Source organism: Triticum urartu, chromosome 7 (genome assembly GCF_003073215.2).
Source record: "Triticum urartu cultivar G1812 chromosome 7, Tu2.1, whole genome shotgun sequence".
Lineage (NCBI taxonomy): Eukaryota > Viridiplantae > Streptophyta > Magnoliopsida > Poales > Poaceae > Triticum > Triticum urartu.
In genome coordinates, this window is record NC_053028.1 from 499,603,222 (window position 1) to 499,623,124 (window position 19,903).

General features: G+C 41.3%; 1 long non-coding RNA gene across 1 annotated transcript; it reads left to right on the plus strand.

Annotated features, from left to right (window-relative positions):
- The first annotated feature begins 660 nt into the window (after nt 1–660).
- Nucleotides 661–4,451, plus strand: LOC125518985. The gene is made up of 5 exons (XR_007288186.1): nt 661–1,042; nt 1,133–1,193; nt 1,795–1,907; nt 2,162–2,249; nt 4,123–4,451. It is a non-coding gene; the product is annotated as an uncharacterized LOC125518985 (long non-coding RNA).
- The last annotated feature ends 15,452 nt before the right edge of the window (nt 4,452–19,903 follow it).

The following is a 19,903-nucleotide window of genomic DNA, read 5'->3' on the forward strand; positions in this document are numbered from 1 at the left end:
ATCGATTGAAGTTTGATAGTTAGGGTTCTTTGAAATAATTTTGAGATAATATAGTAGGTATATATACGTATAAACTTAAACACTTGCATGAAGTAGTGTAAAAATGTAATAATTAAGGTCATACACGTTAGAACTCGGTTATTTAAGTGAAGCTTATCATGAAAGGTCTAAACTGAAGAGCGTTGTAAGTAGCACTCTCATGTATCATGGGCCGGAGATGTGCAATGGGCTTCGGCTTTGCCAAACAATTTCCCTAAGAGTAGTTAGTCTCATGGTTACCCTTTGTAAGCTACAGAGTATTAGGGATTTGTTTTGATTATGAGTTGAGGTCTTTACAACACTTCCACCTACACCACGACACCACAATGGCGACACGCATCTGTCGGTACAAGTGTATATTACCGACATATTATTTGTCCACAACAATGCCGACACATGAACGGTTGAGGTAGCTCCAGATTTTCGGTGTATCCGTCGACAATGCTAGTCGGTTTGTGGACATACTATGTGTCGGTATAAGTTTCTTTGCTGTTAGATTATCTGTCGTTGTTTCTTTGCGATGGAAAAAGTGTCGGCGTAAGTTTGGACCTGGCCCACTTATTTCGAGCCAGGCGGGACAAGTTGCGCGCGAGACACGCAGAAACTCCAAATTTTGGCCGATCTTATCTCTTTCTCCACCCGGCCAGCACCCCATCTTATCTCTTATCTCTTTCCCCCACACCACACACGCTCCCTCCGCCGCCGCCCCCTGACTTGCCGGCCGATTTGCTCGCGCCGCCGCCTTTCCCACCAGCGATGGCGCCTCCCACAGCCTCCTTCTAGCATGTGGTGCTCCCCCCACGTTCCAAGCCGAAGGTGCCTCCTGAAGATAGGACAAGAAAAGAGGGAGGCAGATCCACCGCGACCAAGAGCAGGTCAGGCGGCGGCCATGGCACGCCCAGATCCGCCAGCGCCATCGTCGTCGAGCACCTCTGCTCCGAGCGTCGGATCCACCTCGGGCTCCATCTACACAACCACGCACTGGCAGCCGCTGCCATGGAAGGTCTCCTCCCCGCCCCTCTCCCACCCAGACTGTTGTTAGTTTTGATTTGGCCGCTCCCTTCCCTGATGCGTCTTCCTCACGCGCGCGCAGGTTCTCTATGTGCTGGCTTCTTCCCTTCCCAAGACGCTGTTGCTCTGACGCCATGGATAATGTAAGAATTTCTCTTCCCTCCCCTTCTGTTCGTCTCCTTCATCCGTCCTAAATTTGCTTACTGCACCAGAATAATTATTTCTTCAGAGAGGAGAAGAGGAGAGGTCTTGCAATCCAACTTGTCTTCTTGAACAATTGAAGCACAATTCTTTGCAGCACCTGAAGTTTCAGACTAAATAAATTATGTTGGCCACCTGTATTTGGAAAATTTACCCTATGTAGCATGCAACTTTAGTTTTCTATAGAAGGCCGTTGTGCTTGCCGTTCCAAAAGTGCCACCAGTATTAGCAACGGACGTTCCAAAAGTGCCGGTGGAAAATTGTGAAATCGGTAGTGCAGTTTGCATCTTTGTAACAAAACATGTTATAAGATCAATATTAAACCAAAACTTGGACTCTGTATCTAGTGTATGGAAGTTTAAGTGATTATGTGAATCTCCTTTTCCTCCAGTTGTGCCGCAGATTTCAATCATTATTTATTTGGCTTAGAGACTGAAAAATCAAGAGAGAGATTATGAAGTGTTTCTTTGCTGCTGAGAACACTGTATGTATTCACTGTAATTGACATCCCTACTGTATCAATGTGTCTCCTTGCCCATGCAGGTGCAGGACAGAGCCGCCATATGGTGTGCGCGGTGATTCTTTTTCCACTCTGATGCCTTCCGCGCTACGTGTCTGATGGACCCGATTTTACTTCCACTCCGACATAGCTAATGGTAAGCCACTGGTGTTCTCTCTCGCTCTCATGCTCTATGTGTCCACGGCCGTCGTGCCATGCTGATTTATAGTTGCCACCCAGATTCTTATTATCCTGCTGCTGCTTGGAGTTGTGAAAAGATCTAGAAATTGATGGTTGTTTGAATTTTATTTTGTTGCTGCCCTGTGTTAACTCATTAATTTCCTTTGTATGCATCTTATTTTCTACCATTGTCTCTTAAGCATCATGTTCAACAATATGTGTTATTTGCAGCAGAAAATATGATAATACCAGAGGAGGAAGCGAGCTTAGCAAATGATGAATTATAGAGGCTCTCAAATATTGGTGAAACAAGAGGAAGGTGAGAGGTCTTATAGAACTGAATAGGATTCTTTTTATAGAACTGTTATCTATGGTATGATGCTTGGTTCAAAAATAAAAAGGGCTAGAATGGGAGAAAGGGTCATCAGTGTGAACTAAAAGTCTATTGTTTTTCTTCTGGGTATGCTTTGCATTTTATTGTCATGTTTCATGCTTCATAGCGTGTGTATGTGCATATAATTACACACATATACACTAGTTTGTAATGTCACTATAAATAGATGATTCATCAGACCATCAGAGTTTGCATCAGACTATAATCGATGATGCATCAAATCGAAAGGAGGATCATCTGCTACATCAGGCATTTACATGATAGCTTGTTTCTATGTGTACTGTGTAATATGAAGTAAAAAAAGTGTAGTTTGATTCAGTGGCATGCTTTACCATTGAATGATCTTGAGCAACATTGCACCAGCACGTGTCTGGGGTGGAAAAGGTCGGGAAAACTATCCCAGAGTCCAGTCTGAACTTATATTCAAAGCAATGGGTGTTGAGCCTGATATTATGTTTGCTGGACAACTCAAATCTAAAAGTGCAGGTCAAGAAACACCAGAACTATTTAATGTTTCTATATTTTTTATTTACTCTGTCGTTTGTTTATGTTTCCAGATTACTGTCGAGATGTAGCTCGTTTGGTTCATATAAATCTTATTCCAAGCCTTTATATAGTTGTTTTAGGTCTAATATTTCACAGCATTTCGAAGCCATTAAAGTTATCATTGACTTACACTGCACTGAACATATAAAAGTTATCTTTTATTTCACTCAAGTTTAACCTCAAGCCTAAGACTTATTGGTCGATAAGCACTGCTAATGTTCAGATTGAAAACAAAGCCCTAGATCAGTGACAGAGTAACTATCTGGTGCTTCAACCCATCCAGAGATGAATTCTGCACCCGAGTTTCTTCCTTCTTGTTGAAAAAAGTTAAGGGGCCCCTCCTCATGTTGTGTTGATTTATAGTGTCCAGATTGGTTAAGTTCCACCTTGCTCGATGAAAGATCTGCTTATAGTACTTGAGAAAGGAATTATCAGTTCCTAAATTCGGCTCGAGAGTCAAGTTATTATTATGTTCTATCAGATCTAGTCCATTAACAAAATAGGAGTTGCTTCCTCTTTTGCATTTATGATAATTAGCGGAGTTGCATGGTCTCACAATGTTTATGTGGTGGTTAGTTGCTCGGGCTTTTTTCTTGTATTTCAATACTAGAAAATAGAAGAGGCTATCAATGTCAGCACAAAGCTGTTGGGCTATAGCAATGTAACTAATCAAGTTTCACAACGGCCTGTTGGTTCTCAATCGTTGTAGTTCAGAGCTGTATGTTTAGTTTAAACTCGAGCTAACTCTGGCCGATGTAGATGGTTTCCAATATAATGCTACATAATTTCCCCTTTTGTATTCGTCACCCTTGTTTGGCACTACTTTTTTTATCAGCATATGCAAACTTTCATGTAACATGCAAACTCTCATGGATCTGTACGTGTGTTTGTAAGAACTTGAATGCTGGTTTGATGATTTATTTTCTACGAAGTTGGGCATATATTCATGGCTGTTTCTTGATAACATTGCATGTAACTGGGTTTCTTCATTGCACTTAAATAAGTCTGTTTTTAGCTTTGGCCTATATGCTGCCTAATTAAACTTGAAAATTAGAGAGAAACAAGAAAACTAGGAGAGATGCATAGATTTAATTAGAGAGGAAGTGCAATCAAGTATTTGTTTACTTTTCATTTAAGCAAGCCAGTTTGTTGAACATCTTCTGTTTTTAGATTTTTGGACTCAAGAGCAACTCAGAAGTTTGAACAAATGCTGCTATGATAATATTGCTGAAACATATGAGTGATTTTGCAGGGTATAATGGCAGAAGGTATCAAATCGAAGATGTTATGGCTTTTCTTCATGGGATGCATGGTCGACCTACTTTCATATGGAAGTTGTTGTTGGTTCGATGAACAAAGACTTGGTGTGTTCCATAGTGTTTTGTATAGTGACTAGACATGAGTCTCTTATGAACTTAGCCCGTATTTTGTAACAGGTCACAGCTTATATGTCGACCTATGTATTTCCTTAGTGGTTGTAGCTAACTTGAGTGAAGAAAACTAATGAATCTTCTATATGTTGAATATATATGTATTTATCAATGGTATCTTGTGATGAATACAAGAGTATAATTGTTTATATATGTATTGCGTATTGAACATGAATTGAACATTATGAATGTAATTTCATTCAAATAATGGTGCATTTGCATTTGTGCTGAAATGTAGGACCCTGGCAGTAAATGTGTCGGCATAAGTATTGGGCGTCGCACTATCTGTTGGTATAGTGCACTGACAGACAAACTGTCGGCGTAGCAATGGATGTCACACAATGTGTCGGCATAGCACACTGTCAAATGATCCGTCGGCATAGCTTTGTCTGTCGGTGTAGAAATGTCTGTCGCCATAGATCTCACTAATGTTGTCATACTGTTTGTCGGCATAGATTTGTCTGTCGGCATAGACCTTTCCCGGCAGGACTATAGGCGACAACTCCTTTATGTCGGGAAAGGTCTTTCCCGAGCTAAATGTGTCGCCTTAGGTGGCCTATGCCGACAGATTGTTTGACGCTGCTTTGAGTGTCGTGGTGTAGTATCCATATTTGTAGCTACTTCGGTATCGTGCATTGCCCACTCTCACCTTGAGATTTGGTGCATACTTCACCGGTGCATTCAAACCCCATGAGATGATAAGATATCTCACACATAAGTCACATTATATCTTCCTCAAAACAGCCACCATACCTACATATTATGGCATTTCCATAACCATTCCAAGATATATTACCTTCCATTGTTACTATTCACATGACTTGAGCATTCATTGCCATTTTGCTTTGCATGAACTTATAGAGCTGACATGATATTTGTGGCAAAGCCACCATTCATCATTGTTATACATGCTATACTAGATCATTGCACATCCTGGTACACTACCATGCATAGGCATTCATATATAGTCACCATTTTTAGTTTTGAGTTGTAAGTAAATAAAAGTGTGATGATCATCATTTTTAGAGTGTGTCCCTACCTATGAGGGTATAAAAAGGAGAGGGCAAAAAGATCCCACCAAAAAATGTTAAAATAAGAAAAGAAAGAAAATGAGAGAGAAAGAGGGGACATACTACTATCCCTTTTCCACACTTATACTTCAAAGTAGCACCATGTACTTCATATAGAGAGTTTTCATATACTTCATGATTATGCTAGTGGGATCCTTATACTATATAACTTGGCTTGTATATTCGGATGACGAGCTTCCTCAAATTCTTGAGGTCTTCATGAGCAAGCAAGTTGGATGCACACCCACTTTGTTGCATTTAGAGAGAGCTTTCATATACTTATAGTTCTAATGCATCCGTTGCATGGCAATCCCTACTCTTTACATTGACATCAATTGTAAGGCCTCTCCATTGCCTAATGATCAAGCCTCGCTGATGTGAGACTATCTTATATTTCGTCTTCTTTAAAATCCCCATCATCATTCTATTTGCCATCCAAAGTGCTAAGAACAAAAGCTTGTAGTCTTAACATTGAACGAAGTGCTAAGCAGTAGAAAAGGGCTCGTCATGGATTTGGCTACTGCACCGATGGTATGGGTTGTTATTATGATAAGATGGTTAAATTTGATAAGGCTTTGATTGATTAGGGACATGTATATGACATTATCAGTATTAATTGGTTTTACTTCAAGACATTTTAACATGAAAAAGTAATACTTATTTTGTTTATGTACTTTGATTTTACTTGCTTATTATCAAATATAGATTATTCCTTTGAATCATTTCTATCCTAAGTTCACACCACAATTGTTATATCATTTGATCAAGAACATGCTAGGTAGCATTGAACATAAAAAATCTTTGTTTATCATTTACCTACTCGAGGACGCGTAGCAATTAAGTGTTTGTATCATCTCAAATGTATCTATACTTTTGATTTTTAAATGCTATTATATTATCATTCTTACATACGTTAGCCTTCATTTTATATCATTTTATATTATTTTTATGGACTAACATATTAATCCGGTGCCTAGTGACAATTGTTGTTTTTTGGCTTGTTTTTGGTTTCACAAAAAACCGGTACATACGAAGGTCCAAACATGAGAAAAAAATTAGTAATTTTTTTGGAACAAAAGAGATCCTAGACACTTTAGGAGGTGACCAGAAGATGGACCAAGGGACCACAAGCCAAGGGGCTCGCCCTGAGGGTAGGGCGCCCCGGCCAGGGCGGTGGGCCCCTGCTGCTCCATTTGCCCTAATCTATAGCCTATAAATTCACATATATTCCAAAACCATTGGAGCGAGACCCGAAAAAAATTTATCGCAACCGCAAGCCTATGTTCTGATGTGATCCCATCTAGAGCTTTGTTCTAGCACTCTGGCAGAGGGGGAATCATTGGATAGGCCATCTTCATCAACCTTGTTGCCTCTATGATGTTGTGTGAATAGTTCTTTTAGGGTCTATGGTTTCGGAGTAGTAGCTAGATGGCTCTCTCTCTCTCTCTCTTGATCTTCAAAACAATGATCTCTTCAGAGATCCATCCAATGTAACTCTTCTGGTGTTTTTGTTGGGATCTGATGAATTGTGGATTTATGATCAGATTGTTCATTGAATTTATTTGAATCTCTTGAAGTTTCTTTGATGCATAATTTCAGTGCTATGTATGCTTTCCGATCTATGAGTCTTCTCTGGCCAAGATAGATGAGTAGTTCTTTAGAGGGAGTGGTGCGTAGTAGTGCGTTCAATATTGTGGTGATCTTGTCTAGTGACATTAAGGACAAAGGCACGTATTGTATTGTATTGTGTTGTTGCTACTAAGGATAAAATGATGGGGTCAATCTTATTTCTAAGTTTTCTTGTGTCTACATTATGTCATCTTGCTTATTGCATTACTCTGTTTCTTGCAAACTTAATACTTTGATATGCATGCTGGATAGCGGTCTTGGAGTGGAGTAATAGTAGTAGATGCAATTGGATTAACGGTCTACTTATCACAGATGTAAGACCTGTGTGAGACTATACCATGAATGATCAAAGTTATAATTTGTGTTATTCTGTCAATTTCCCAACAATAATTTGTATACCATGCCACTACATGCTTTTGAGAGAGATGCCACTAGTGAACCTATGGCCCCGGGTCTATTTTCCATCAATACAAAAACTCCTACAACAATTAAATTTTTAACTTTCTTGCCGCTTTGTCCTATCACTATCTGGTTTTAATCTTGTAGCTAGCAAGAACAATGGGATTGACAACCTCCTTGCCTTTGTTGGGTACAAACAATTTGTTTGTTTGTGTGAAGCTACTGCCAATGTTGTTATCTTAGTGACTTCTACTAGTTCGATAAACATTGTTGTTAACTGAGGTAAATACTTTCTTCTACTATGCTACATCACTGAAGGAAATATGCCCTAGAGGCAATAATAAAGTTATTATTTATTTCCTTATATCATGATAAATGTTTATTATTCATGCTAGAATTGTATTAACCGGAAACATAATACATGTGTGAATACATAGACAAACTTAGTGTCACTAGTATGCCTCTACTTGACTAGCTCGTTAATCAAAGGTGGTTATGTTTCCTAACCATGAACAAAGTGTTGTTATTTGATTAACGAGGTCACATCATTAGTTGAATGATCTGATTGACATGACCCATTCCATTAGCTTAGCACCTGATCGTTTAGTATGTTGCTATTGCTTTCTTCATGACTTATACATGTTCCTATGACTATGAGATTATGCAACTCCCGTTTGCCGGAGGAACACTTTGGGTGCTACCAAACGTCACAACGTAACTGGGTGATTATAAAGGAGCATTACAGGTGTCTCCAAAGGTAGATGTTGGGTTGGCGTATTTCGAGATTAGGATTTGTCACTCCGATTGTCGGAGAGGTATCTCTGGGCCCTCTCGGTAATGCACATCACATAAGCCTTGCAAGCATTGCAACTAATGAGTTAGTTGCGAGATGATGTATTACGGAACGAGTAAAGAGACTTGCCGGTAACGAGATTGAACTAGGTATTGGAATACCGACGATCGAATCTCGGGCAAGTAACATACCGATGACAAAGGGAACAACGTATGTTGTTATGCGGTCTGACCGATAAAGATCTTCGTAGAATATGTAGGAGCCAACATGGGCATCCAGGTCCCGCTATTGGTTATTGACCGGAGACGTGTCTCGGTCATGTCTGCATTGTTCTCGAACCCGTAGGGTCCGCACGCTTAAGGTTACGATGACAGTTATATTATGAGTTTATGCATTTTGATGTACCGAAGGTTGTTCGGAGTCCCGGATGTGATCACGGACATGACGAGGAGTCTCGAAATGGTCAAGACATAAAGATTGATATATTGGAAGCCTATGTTTGGATATCGGAAGTGTTCCGGGTAAAATCGGGATTTTACTGGAGTACCGGGAGGTTACCGGAACCCCCCGGGAACCAAATGGGCCTTAGTGGGCTTTAGTGGAATGGAGAAAGGGGCAGCCCAAGGTGGGCTACGCGCCTCCCCCCTCCCCTAGTCCTATTAGTACTAGGAGAGGTGGCCAGCCCCCTCTCTCTCCCCCCCCCGAGGAATCCTATTCCAACTAGGATTGGGGGGGGGATCCTACTCCCGGAGGGAGTAGGACTCTCCTGGCGCGCCCCTTGTGGCCGGCCAGCCTCCCCCCTTTGGTTCTTTATATACTGAGGTAGAGGCACCCTAGAACACACAAGTTGATCCACGTGATCTATTCCTTAGCCGTGTGCGGTGCCCCCAGCCACCATATTCCTCGATAATACTGTAGCGGAGTTTAGGCGAAGCCCTGCTGCTGTAGTGCATCAAGATCGTCACCACGCCGTCGTGCTGACGGAACTCTTCCCCGACACTTTGCTGGATCAGAGTCCGGGGATCTTCATCGAGCTGAACGTGTGCTCGAACTCGGAGGTGCCGTAGTTTCGGTGCTTGATCGGTCGGATCGTGAAGACGTACGACTACTTCCTCTACGTTGTGTCAACGCTTCCGCAGTCGGTCTGCGTGGGTACGTAGACAACACTCTCCCCTCTCGTTGCTATGCATCACATGATCTTGCGTGTGCGTAGGAATTTTTTTGAAATTACTACGAAACCCAACACATCACACTTCCTCTTTGGAGAAATCCAACAACTCCATGTGAGTAGTACGACACCACATCTATGATTAGACCGTAATCCAACTGCATCTATTACTATTACTCCACCCAAGACCGGTATCCAGCATACATCTCAAAGTATTAAGTTTGCAAGAAACAATGAAACACAATAATTAAGATGACGTGATGTAGATAGATAGAAACCTAGCAATAATTTCAATCCCCGTCATTTTATCCTTAGTAGCAACAATACATCACGTGTATTTTTCCCTTTTTTCATTAGGCAAGATCACCGCGAGGTTGATACCACTACTATGCACCACTCCTTTTGAAGAATTACCCATCTATCTTGGCCAGAGAAGATAAATAACTCGGAAAGCATATATAGCTACTCAATCATAAAAAAAAGAAACTTCAAAAGATTTAGTTATATTCAATGAACAATATGATCACAAATCCACAAATCATCGTATCCCAACAAACACACCACAAGAATTACATCTGATTAATCTCAGAGGAGATCATTGTATTGAAGATTCAAATGAGAGAGAAGAAGAAGCCATCTAGCTACTACTATGGGCATGTAGGTCCTAAAGGAACTACTCACACATCACCATGGAGGCGGAAAGGTTGATGAAGATGGCCACCCCAATGATTTCCCCCTCCGGCAGAGCTCTGGAAAAAGGCTCCAGATGGGATCACTTCAAAACAAAGGCTTAAGGCGGTGATAAAATTATCCCGTCTGTCACTCTAAGGGTTTTAGGAATAGTGGGAATTTATAGGCTAGGAATAACTTCAAAAGGAGCCACAGGGGCCCCATAAGCCTAGACGACACCGCCAGGGGGGTAGGCCATGCCCTGGGCTTGTGGGCAATGTGAGCCTTTGTTGGTCTTCTCTTAAAGCTTCTAGGGTCTCTTATTTTCCATAAAAGTTCGTCGTAAAATTACATTGTGTTTGGACCTTCCTATATGGTTTTTTTCCATGAAACCAAAAGCATGCAAAAAAACAGGAACTCGCATTTGGCACTAAAGTAATAAGTTAATCTAGAAAAATAATATAAAATGGCATAAATGATAATAAAAATATGTAGGAATGATAATATAATAACATTAAACAATAAAAAAAGATACGTTTGAGAGGTATCAAGAACCCTCTCTCCCGAAGGGAGTTTAAAATCCACTAAGAGAGAAAAAAACTGAGCCAGAAAATTAGATAGTGGTTTAGCATTACTGAAATCTAAGTCTATTATGGTCCGCCTATTACTCTTGAGAGCTACTAACTCTCTACATGGTTAGGTGCCAAGTTCTTTAGTGACCAAGAGTAATTGTGATTCATGAAGAAACAGTTTGTGAAGTTTATGGATATCACCTCAAGTATCTACCCAAGTGATCGACACTAGTTGTCGAGAAGAATAGGATGAATAGAGCTTATCTTCTATGTTAAATCATACGTCCCTCCAACCAGGTGTAGCTCCTTTGCAGAAGAGTGAACTGGTCGGGCAAATACCTTGTTGCCATCGATTACCACCGGTCACTTCTTAACCCTGCTAACCACCTCACTTTGAATTTTCTTTCACTCATCGACTAATTCTCTACCACACCGGACATGTATTCTGTATCCAACAAAACTGGCCGATGCTCTGATTTGCCCATATCTAGGTTGCTCAAACTAGCAAGCAGATGAAGAAGGAGCGATGCTGCATTGGTGACAGCTCGATCAAGCTTCTCTCACAACCAGCCGTGAAACCATGTAAACTTGTCTCCATTGTACCCAATGTCTTCCAACATGTAGTCTGACAAGGTGTCTTGGAACGTCCGGGACTGGTGTCGGGGAGCCCCGCTTCCTTTTTCGACGAGTATAAAAGCTCGTTAAAGTCTCCTATCACCACCCATGGAAAACTCAACTGAGCTTGCAAATCCCTCAAGTTTTGAAAAGTCCTCTCCTTATGACCCCAACTTGGTTTATCATATATTCCAATCATCCTCCATATGCGCTCGTCCAGTTCCTCGATAGACACATCAATCAGCTCTAGGGTGGCAGTCTAGGAGTAGATCCTCACCTCCTCCTTCTAGACTAAAAAGAACCCACTCTTTTTCCATCTAGACTAGGAGCAACCAGTCTATGATCAAAATTTAATTTCCGCATTGGATCCTCTCCCTTATCATTATCCAAATGTGTTTCGGATAGGAAAAACACACATGTGTTAAACTGCCTATGGAAATCCATAAGTGAAGGAACTGTCGAGGCCCCGACAGTTCTAACTAAAGATTTGCATTAATCCCGGCGATCCTCCAGCACGGAGGTCACCAATAACATGTTGATATCATTGCCTGACACGGTCAGATTTGGCTGCTGATCCTCCATCATCCGATGTCTCTTCGGGTCCTACCCCTTCTATGGAGTGCTCATAGCTCCCTTGTCAATTGGTGCAACCCCCCATCTAATGCACTATATATGCATTTTTTAGGGAAAAGCCTAACTTTATTCATTAAAAAACACATAATGTGGCATAGAGTTCTCGTCATGTGGTTGACCAAACCAATCATGATGCCCAGGAACTAGAGAAGTAGCAAAACTAGCTAAACTATGAGCTTCATAATTACTAGCGCGATTCTCAAAAGTGAAAATACAATTGAAAACTGACTCTCGAGCTAAAATCTCGTTTAAGATCGCTCCATATCTCCCTTCTAAAAGATGATACATGTGTCTCCTTAATGAAAGTTCCATCTGGGCCAACTAGCCTCTTGTGTTAATAGACCCGCTCATTGTAGACACGGGCCTGCCTATGCCCCCGTGTGCTCACGTGCTTGCGCACTGAATATGTTTCTACGGAGATAATCCGTGCTTGTTTTAGCGAAGACCAGCCCCGAAGCGCAACAACAACGAAAATATTGGATGATTATTTTTATATAGCTCCCGCTCATGTCGAATGAATTATTCGAGGATTTATTTCAAAAGCTGAGATTGATCGAGAAGGTTTACCTGCATGGAATGGCTAACGATATAGCTAGTGTTCAAGAAAGATCAGGTGCATATTCTCATAACACGCACACACACTCAACCTTATGAATACAGACATGAAAATCATACCCCCTACGCAGGGGCGGACCCATGCCAGAACTATCCTCACTCGTTAGAGCATCTCTAGCACATCCCGCAAAAGCTTGTTGGTCCGTATAATTCTGCCCGTTTTGCAAGATCCCATTTTTTTCGACCCGAGCAGATCCACAACTGCAGCCCACAAAACGTATGGGGTTGGCTGGGTTTTAGGGTTAGCAAACCCTATCCCCCCTCCCATCGCAATCCGCCCGCTCCGTCCTAGCCCTCCTGAACTCCGGCGACAAATCCCACTGCTTTTCCTCCATTTTTTATTCTCCTTGGCCGGTGGTGCTCGTGGGCATGGCGGCCGTGTTAGGTCTCCGCCGTTCAAGCTCACACGACATGACGCCCAGGCCGACAGCTCCAACCGTCCCACCGTCGAGCCATGGCGCTCAAAGCAAGTGTGTGACCGCGACCGACTCTCCTAAAGCGGCAGATGGAGCCCTTGGGTCGGCTTCCATGAGCTCAATGACAACCCCTTTTCGCACTTCCAGTGGTGCCGGGAGGCCGACGCGGAGCTCCTTGTCACAGATCAAGCGGCGGAGGTTGGAGAAGAAGGCGCCGCTGGCCGTCTCACTGCCGCCAAGGAGGAGCATGCCCTTGCCAACGCACTCCGCAAGTCTGCCACTGCGTTCTACCTCGGCGTCGACGAGTGAGACCGTTGATTTAGGTTTAGTTTGTTCCTTGAAGTTTGTATTTCCTATGTATGCATTATGTTTGTGATGAACTATTTTCTAGCGCAAGGATATTTTAAATTTGCAATACAAGATTTACGGGATCTGTTCCACCGGAGCCTTCGCATTCCCGCAAAATCGTGTTCTAGGGAACTCTAAACCGATTTTGCAGTACCATAATTTAGTAGATCTGCTAGAGATGCTCTTACGAGACATGACTCGGTTTTCTCTCTCGTGTGGCGCTACTAGGCTGGCCCAGTACTGTAGTTGTTGTGCGAGTTTCTCTCTCTCTCTCTCTCTCTCTGGGTTTTCGTTATCGGTTTTTCACTGTTGGATAGGTTTCCTTTGGGTTTTACATTTATTTATTTCCCCCCTGTTTTTTTCTTTTCCTTGTTCTTTTGCTTTTTTCCTTTTTAATTCAACACATGTCCTACTTTTCTCATACACATTGTACATTTTTTGGTATACACCAGGAACATTTTTTATACATGTCTATTTTTTAAAAAAAAACATGATTAACATTTTAAATATAAATTTTTATGTCTACTTTTTCAATGCACATTGTACATTTTTGTATACATCTAAAATATAATTTATATACATGCTTAATTATTTTTCAAATAAATTTTTAATTTTTTGAATAAATTTAAAAAAATTCAAACACACATTGAAACATATTTCTGGATGGTACAAAACATTTTTGAAAATGTCCCGAATATTTTTTTGAATGTGTGAACTTTTTCTAAATTTTAATGTACATTTTTTCAATGGTATGGAAGATTTTTATGAACTACACGACTCCTTCTGATCCATATTAATTGAAGCTAGTTTAGTAGAAAGTTGTACCAGATTGGTACTAAACCAGCGTGAGTTAATATGGACAGGAGAGACTAATATTTTTTCCACATCATATACACATTTAAAAAAAACTATACATTGTTTTCAAACACGTGATCTGTTTTTAAATGTGATAATTTTTCGGATGTATTATTTTTTTAATTCCCCTGCAAAAAACATTTTTTTAATTATGCTAACAATTTTTTTACACTGCATTAATATTTTTCAAATTCATGGTTTTTAAATAAATAAAGTTTGACACATACTAGCAAAAGGGTCCGTGTGTTGCAATGGGAGAGAAAAAAAACCTAATCTCCAATGGCGATGACCACATTTCGTTCACATCTCATCGCATGATTTTGAAAATTTGTTCATAAATGCAAGAAAATATTTCTTTTTTAAAATTTATTAACAAAATGAAGCAATGTTCACATTTACGAAAAAATATCATGGTTGTCAAAAAACTTAGTAATTCAAAAAATTATTCTGATTTTCAAGGAACGTTTTTTTAAACATACTAATATTCTGATCCACCCCAGCAGTTAATTCTTCAATATTCACACGGGTATATAGTCACAAAGACTCAGAAGCATTACTGTTTAACTACATACCTTCGATCATTCATGAACATTTTTACAAATTTGGGAACACTGTTTACCATTTAACAACATTTTTAAAATTGTGATTGTGAACAGTTTTTAAGAATTTTCTTTTGAATCGGCAAACAATTCTAGAGTAGAAGAATATTTTTTTTTGCGAAATTGGTGGACTTTTTCTTCAAATGCATGAACATTTTCTGAATGAACAAACATTTTATGAACCAATAAACTCTTTTATAATTCATGAACTGTTTTTCAAATTTTAGGACTTTTTTTAAAATGCGTGAACATTTTTTTAATTAGCAAACATTTTGTTCAATTTCATTAATAATTTTTAATACACGTACTTTTTTTAAAATATTATAATTTTTATTTTACTAATAATTTTAGAAAATTATGAATATTTTTTAGAATATGCGAACACTTTTAGAAAAGTTCCTAGCATTTTTTAATTCACAAATATTTTATGTTTTCTTGAACATTTTTATTAAAAATCCCAGTGTTTTAAATTTAAAAGTTTTTGAAGTTCCAAATTATTTAAAGTAGAAAAAAGCAAAAAACGAAACATAAAAATAAATATAAAAACGAAACTATGAAAACGGGCTCCAACACATGGGCTGGCCCAAACGGGCGCGCTGTGTCATTACCAGCATGCAGAGCGTAGAGAGTATAGTAGGTCCCTATGCTTGGGCCGGCCCAGGCATGGGATTCGCTGCAAAACGTTTTTTTGTCACTTATAGGTGGCATTGGTAGATAATATTTTGCAATTTTAGGGCAATTTTAATGACGTACCACCAAAGCAATAGCCCCTTTATTATTAGACTAGCACATATGCCCGTGCGTTGCAACGGGAGAGATAATTGATATGTCCGTCAAAATATTCATCACCACAGCCCAACTACATTCGAATGGTACCACCCGCCCACGACAGAGAGCTGCACACTAAGGTCTAGCAGAAATTCATATAAGTTGTACATTTAGTATGGGTTTTCTATGACGATTCTAATCCTAAAGAGCCTAATTTTCAAATGTTTTATACCAAGGCATTATTTGTAGGTTGAAGCCATGTTTGAAATCTGCATCAAATCGTGAAAAAATAACAATAAAATGGTTATTGTAAATGCGTTTTAGGCCATCTCTGCAAACACTTGAAGATTAATTAAAAGAAATGTTTGCGTATGAGGGAAACAAACCTAATTTGTTGCATTCAACTCGACACTTACGTAGTGCCTCTCACCTTCCTAGTTGCATTATTTTTGTTGCACATTACGGTCGCACGCTCCGCAGCAACACTTATATGTCTGTCCCTTTCACATCTCTCGATATCAATTCCTTTTTGTCATTTTATGTATGCCACGCCCTTGGTATTAGTACCAATTCCTTTATGTTATCCTCTCCTTCATATTTTTTTAATCTCCCGTTTTTTTTATGTCCATTGATCACACCCTTTATTCTCTCGTATTTTTATTACATATGCCATTCGAAACCGGTATTTCATACTTAATTTAGCGCCACAACATCCCATGAAATATAAGCCACATGTAAGCCCACCTTTGTTTCCTTATTCTTGAGGTGTTCTTCTTTTTGGAGGACCAGTTTGCTTATTTTCCTGACAACTTATGCATGTACATAATGCAGAAAATCGAGGTGGGACTATTTTATTGGGTAGTGAACCCGAAAGCATAGCCCAGCTCCATTGGTTGCCACCTTCTAAACGGTGGTGGATGACTCTGGATCAAGACCACATGAATAAATTAATTTTTTCTGCGGCAGAATTCTTTGTCGCACAATAACCTTGGGTCGGCCCCTACAGGAAAATACACAATCACACTGGGGGGGAGGACCAGGCTCATTTCCCATGTGCAAGCTGGGACCGATGAGCCACAAAAATCGAAGTCGAATAACGGATAATTTTTTATTTTTTTGTTTATTTTATATACAAATGGATGAACCAAACCACATGTCAAAAATCTGGTAATAAGCGAGGTACAAAAAAGAGAGTAAGAAACGTTCCGACATTTAATTGTATGTAAGAAAAGTACTAATTAAGGGTATAACATAAAATAATTTTAAAAATAATTAACATGCAAGTTATTGAGAATGTACAAAATTTTGCATATATAACATGCAAAATTTGGAGTTGGGGCTTGAAAGATATGAATATTTTAAAAAACTTGAATCTGCAAAGAAAGTAGAAGAGAATAGTTCGGCAAAAATTGTACTGTGCAGGCCTGCTAAGTGACACCTGGTGAGATAGCTCTATGTGTTACGCCAATTGAAATTCATGGAAAAAAAAGGCTGAATAAAATTGGGGGCGTCTGGGATCAAACCCAGGTCTCCATACTGGGAGACAAACGCTTTAGCCAGCACGGTGACATGTGTACTTGTGTTTTGTGTGGGCATCTCCCTACCTGAACCAATCGCTACCGGCGGCTGTTTTAAAAAACGAAACGTTTTCCTACTTACGGATGGCATTGGTGGGTAAATTTGACCAACTTCGAGGGCAATGTTATGACGGACGACCAGAAGCATTATTTGCTTTATTATTAGGGGAAGATAAGATAAGATGTATTTAGAATGTTTCAAAAACTATGGACACAAGAAAAAACAATCGATAAAAAACCCAGAAAGAGAAATAGATTAACGTGGGGAAGCTACTTGGGCCAGCCCATTAGTAGCCATGGCGAAGGTGAGACGAGCTTGTGTCTTGCTGCAAGCGAGACAAAGCCGCTCCTGCGGACTGAATCCAGAAATTTTGTGGGGGCGTAAATATGGTGTGTGTGTGTGAAGGGGGAGGGGGGGGGGGCACAAATAGTTGGCACGGGGTTAGGCTTCACTAGGCCTAATGTCGTTTCCCCCTTCCCCTATGAGCACTTTTGAGGGACTGAACAACTAACATGTACACTCATTTTTATGAATGTACGTGTGCAAACTTTTACACTATGAGCACCTCTAAGAGACTGAATCGGAAAAATCTTAAAACTGATGAGGTCACCACACACACCTCGTTGTCGACGGTATACCATACAATTAAAAGAATAGCATTGGAAATCCTGGAATAAATTCCGCAAACATGCAAACACCCATATGAAAGTCTAGGACTTGAACCTAGAGGGCTGGTTTCAGTGCAAGAAACCTAACCATCTAAGGTATGCTTAATCCATAGGTAGTTCTTGTTTTAATACTAATATAATGTTGATTGTAATTTTGTCAATAAACCTCCAAACTTTCCTTGAGTAAACTTTTGGACGATAGGACTATTATTTGATTATCAATAAATCTTGACATTTTTTTAGAAAAGGAGGATGACCCCCGGCCTTTGTATCTGGACGATGCATGCGGCCACTTTATTAATTATTATCACGAGACCTTACAAAGTCATACAATAGCAAGACTGAAGCCACCGTCTAAGCAATAATTGTCGCTACACCTATCCAATTTATAAAGAGGCGCTAATAGTCTGGGCCTAATACCAAACAGACATCGCAGCCAAACCTAAACATCTAAGACCTGAGGTCCCAACCACGACGCCTGCCTGGTATGGGGCACCTACCAGTCCGGCGCACTCCTCAACCAGGACGCCTACCGGGTATGAGGCCGCCGCAGCCACCTGCCAGGAGTCCATCTTCAGAGTTGTACTGTTGCATCTACCGTGCCAGGTCTCACTGCTATTGACGCCACCACGACGCCAGACATCGTCGTCCTCCTGCGCGAGTCCATCCTCCCACATCGAACTCCGAATCTGCACTGCGCCACGCCGTCAAGATCCGTCGCCATCAATGTATGGATGAAGCACCGCTCCACCAAATAAGCCGTCCGTTGGTCCCGCGAAGCCGAGTGCACCTCCAAGAATGCCGCCCCCAAGGGGGTTACGACACATGATTGCCGCCAACATCCGATCAGCTGATCTAGGGTTTCCCCCGAAGGTATTGAGTGGAGTTGGAGCTTCACCTCGATGATGCCTTCATGAAGGAAACGATGATAAGGGCATCGTCATCACCGGCTTCGGCCATCGACTGAAGACCAGGTTTTCACCCGGATCCATCCCAAGAAATCCACCAAACAACCTGTGCGCCGTCTCGACCGCCTTCAAAGCCTTAGATCCAGCCGCCTAGATCCGGCGACCAACCGCAACAACAGTGCCACCGTGGGATCCTGTTGGGGAACATAGTAATTTCAAAAAAATTCCTAAGCACACGCAAGATCCTGGTGATGCATAGCAACGAGAGGGGAGAGTATCGTCCACATACCCTCGTAGACCGTAAGCGGAAGCGTTATGAGAACGCGGTTGATGTAGTCCAACGTCTTCACGATCCGACCGATCCAAGTACCGAACGTACGTCACCTCCGAGTTCAGCACACGTTCAGCTCGGTGACGTCCCACGAACTTTGATCCAGCAGAGCTTCACGGGAGAGTTCCGTCAGCACGACGGTGTGATGACGGTGATGATGTTGCTACCGACGTAGGGCTTCGCCTAAGCACCGCTACGATATGATCGAGGTGGATTATGGTGGAGGGGGCACCGCACACGGCTTGGAACAATCAACTTGTGTGTCTTTGGGTGTCCCCCCGCCCCCGTATATAAAGGAGCAAGGGGGGAGGCCGGCCAGCCTTGGTGCTCCCCAAGGAGAGGAGGAATCCTCTTCCTACTAGGAACATGATTCATCCTTTCCTAGTCCAACTAGGAAGAGGGAAGGGGGAAGGAAAGAGAGGGAGAGGGAGAGGGTAAGGGAAAGAGGGGCTGTGCCCCCCTCCCCTAGTCCAATTCGGACTCCCTATGGGACGGGGCGCGCCACATCCTGGGTTGTAGCCCTCTCTCTCCCCTCAGGCCCACTAAGGCCCAATACTTCCCCGGGGGGTTCCGGTAACCCCTCTGGCACTCCGGTTTTCTCCGAAATCATCCGAAACACTACCGGTGTCCGAATATAGCAGTCCAATATATCAATCTTTACGTCTCGACCATTTCGAGACTCCTCGTCATGTATGTGATCACATCCGGGACTCCGAACTACCTTCGGTACATCAAAACACATAAACTCATAATACTGATCGTCACCGAACTTTAAGCGTGCGGACCCTACAGGTTCGAGAACTATGTAGACATGACTGAGACATGTCTCCGGTCAATAACCAATAGAGGAACCTGGATGCTCATATTGGCTCCTACATATTCTACAAAGATCTTTATCGGTCAAACCGCATAACAACATAAGTTGTTCTCTTTGTCATCGGTATGTTACTTGCCTTCGATCGTCAGTAT